General features: G+C 50.1%; 1 pseudogene; it reads right to left on the reverse strand.

The window, feature by feature from the left end:
• Nucleotides 1-1,062: 1,062 nt before the first annotated feature.
• LOC114137211 (chorion-specific transcription factor GCMb-like) overlaps nucleotides 1,063-3,508 on the reverse strand; it is a 3,349-nt pseudogene continuing 903 nt past the window's right edge.

Raw genomic sequence — 3,508 nt, forward strand, 5'->3', positions numbered from 1 at the left:
CAACCAGAACAGAAAGCAGGAAACATTTCAGAACAGAACCCTTAATGTTCCTGTGAGGTTGGTAGAACCCGGCCGGTTCTGCTGAAGGAAAGTAAGTCCAACTCAGAAATGTCAGAACCTTTTTATTCTTCATCAGCTGAAATGTGGGACAGACCATCAGAACCAAAACCAGTCCTCATAAATTCAACTGGGTCACCTGGTTCTGGGTTGGTTTTATGCTCAGCAGAACAAAACTTCTGGATCTGTAGAACTCTGAGTCCAATTTCACCAACCAGAACCAAACCAGAACCTGGCCAGAACCAGGCAGGCCAACAGATGGTTCCCTGCTGGTTCTGTGGACCGGCAGCCCGACCAGAACATTTCCACAGTTTCACATCACACAATTTGAAGCTAAAAATCTGTTAGCAGACTAAATATTTAGAGTTAAAACTTATTAATAGTTTGGAGTTTAGCTAAAAACTAAATGTTTAGTTGCAAACTTGTAGCTTGAGGCTAACTATTTAGCTTGAGGCTAACTATTTAGCTTGAGGCTAACTATTTAGCTAGCATGTCTAACTCCAAACTACACATTTAGCCTGGAGCTAAATATTGATTTTACAAGTTACCTATTGCTGTGTGAGGCTAAATATATGCAGTTTAGCTTAATGTTTGTTTAGCTAAGATGCAAATTTAGCTGAATATTAGATTTATGTTTAGCTTGGAGATAAAAGTTCAGTTGTCCAAAACTAAACATTTAGCTTCAATCTTTATAAATGGATGACAGGGTGAAAATGTGACTGGATGATGACGATCCGGTTGGCTGAATAAAACCGGTTCAGACATCTGACTGGGTAATGGCTGCAACACGCAGGCGGAACCAGAACCTTCCGGGTTCTTCCAGAACAACAAACGTTCTCTGTCATTGTTCAGGAACCCCGCAGGCGTAGCAGCGCCACCCAGAGGACAGCAGCTGATGGGTGGAGCTGCCTCAGACCAAGGGGTCAGAATTCAGTCGGGGTCCGGTCAGAATCTGGTCAGGACCAGGTCAGAACCCGGTTCAGGTCCGTGTTAGACATTTGTTTGGATCGGTGACAGAATCAGGACGGTAAGCAGATCATTCATAAAAAACAACAGTTACTGCACATTTAATAAGATCTGACACCTTCAGAACCGACCCGAGCAGAACTACAGAACCATCTAGAGGTCCTGTGGACGGATTGGGCCGGTCTGGACAGAACCTCCAGAACAAGATTCATCTGATGGCTCTGATTCGTCCTCTGAAGGTTTGGTGATTCGGGTCAGAACCTGAACCCTTCCTCCGTCTGGAAGTCTGGTTCATCAGTTTCAGTTGCCATGGCGGCAGAGTCGTTGCTGAGTCAGTAGTCGTCATAGCGATAGGCGTTGGGGTAGGCGGCGTAGTGGTAGTCGTAGGGGTCCAGCCGCTCCGTCTTGGTCTGCAGAGGTTCTGGAGGAAACGACAGAGACTTGATGACTCCGCCGGACTCCTCGGTCACCTTGACCTCAGTAGAGTACGAAGACGGAGACGCGTCTTCCAGCAGGGACGAGCAGCCGGGCAGACCGGCGGCTTTGGCAGGCTGGTAGGACGGCAGGCCGACCGACGGTTGGGACAGGACTGGTAGGGAGGCAGCGCCCCCGGAGGCTTGGGACAGGGCTGGTAGGACACCTGGAGAGGACAAGGAGAAAAGCACCCTCATCGTCACTGCCACCACAAACACCACGCTTTCTCTGTCACACACACTCAGTGTACACTGATAACAGACATCCATTTACTGCTAACACTGAGCTGGGTTAGGACACGTCCAACCGGCTCCAGGGCACCCTGGGTTAGGACTTTAATGTGACCCTGAGAGAACTGAGCAAGCAAGCTTCAAAGAACCAGAACTATCTGAACCAAAGAAGTCCAGCGGCGGTTAGGAGACCCTGCTGGAAGGTCCTCTACCTGTAGGACGAGGTTTCAGCCATCCTTCATGGCACAGCTGGACTGACAGAGTCCTGAAGTCCTCGACTCCATGGTGGACCGAGCCACCACAGGAGCCACGTCAGAACCACTGCAGCCTTCTACCCTGAGGAGGACTTTGCATGAAAGTACCTCCAGTCTGTTGTGCGCTTACTGAGCCTGGTTTTGGTTCTGGTTCTCCTGGACTGTTTCCTTTCTCTGGAGGAAGGACTGCTCCAAAACCTAGGACCGGATCCAAACAGCAGGACCTGCTTACCTTAAAAAACTGATAAGCATCAAAGGAGATGATGCTGCATTTCAGGTCAGACTGGACCGGACCGTATCAAGGGTTACACCGGACTGGACCAGATCAGTCTGTTCAAACTGGATCGGACCGGACCGGACCATGTGCCATTGATCTGTGTGGTTTTGTCTTCTTGTCTGACTGGGTTTGTTCTGTATTTCTGTCTAACTGGGTCGGACCTGCTGAGTCTCTGGTGTTCTGAAAAGGACGGTGTAAACAAAATGGAGGACCGTTCTTTTTCTGACCCCCAACTGACCCCGGCTTACCTTGGTTGTCGTGGTGATAATGGTCTGCAGACCAGCGGGTGACCCTGGGGCGTTGCTAGAGTAACGGCAGGGGTACTCTGCGCTGTAGTAGTGGTGGTTATCAGCGTAGGGGGCAGAGCTCTTCAGGAGATCCTTCCAGGCCGGCGGCGCCTTCGTCTGCGGGTCGAAGGAGGATGAGGAGGATGAGAGCGGAGCCGAGGAAGATGGAGGCGCTGAAGAGGAGCCCAGGACGGGCGTTACCCTGGAAACAAACCCGGATCTGGGTCACACATACAAACCCAGCAAAGACCCTATCTCTCTGGTTCTGGTTCTGGTTCTGGTTCTGAACTAAACCTGTGAGTTACAGAGTTCTGGTCAAACCGGAGCGCATCAGAAGAACCCGATTCTGGTTCTGGATCTGAATTAAATCTCCAGTCTTCTGCTTGATCCTGTTTCCATGGTGAAACTCTAGAGTAAAGTGGTTCTGAGTGAAGTCTGAACCAGAAACAGAACTTGGTCTGGGCTGGATGTGTGAGCCTGACCTGGGGTCGCAGAGGTCAGAGGTCACAGGATACGAAGGTGAGGCCAGGTATCCCTGGAAGTCGTAGCCGGTCGGCCCATGTACAGTCTTGGGTTGGCTGGTTTCTGGAGGGCGGGCGGGGCCTCTCCCAGTGCATTGTGTGGGGGTTGTAGTAAGGCTCACTGCTCTGGAATTGTGGGTAATGCTGCGGAAAGTTCGGCTCAATGAAGGAATCCTTTCTGCTGGTTCCACACAGAGGAGGGCGGGCCTAAAGCCTGAGAGGGTAAACAACAACAAACAGCCACCTTCATCATCATTATCATCATCGTCATCGTCATCATATTCATCATCATCATCATCACCATCATCATCCTCCTCATCATCATCCTCCTCCTCTCATCATCATCATCATCACCATCGCAATCGTCATCATCATCATCTCATCATCATCATCCTCCTCATCATCATCATCACCATCATCACCATCATCATCGTCACCATCA

This window comes from Xiphophorus couchianus, chromosome 21 (genome assembly GCF_001444195.1).
Source record: "Xiphophorus couchianus chromosome 21, X_couchianus-1.0, whole genome shotgun sequence".
NCBI classification, from domain to species: Eukaryota; Metazoa; Chordata; class Actinopteri; order Cyprinodontiformes; family Poeciliidae; genus Xiphophorus; species Xiphophorus couchianus.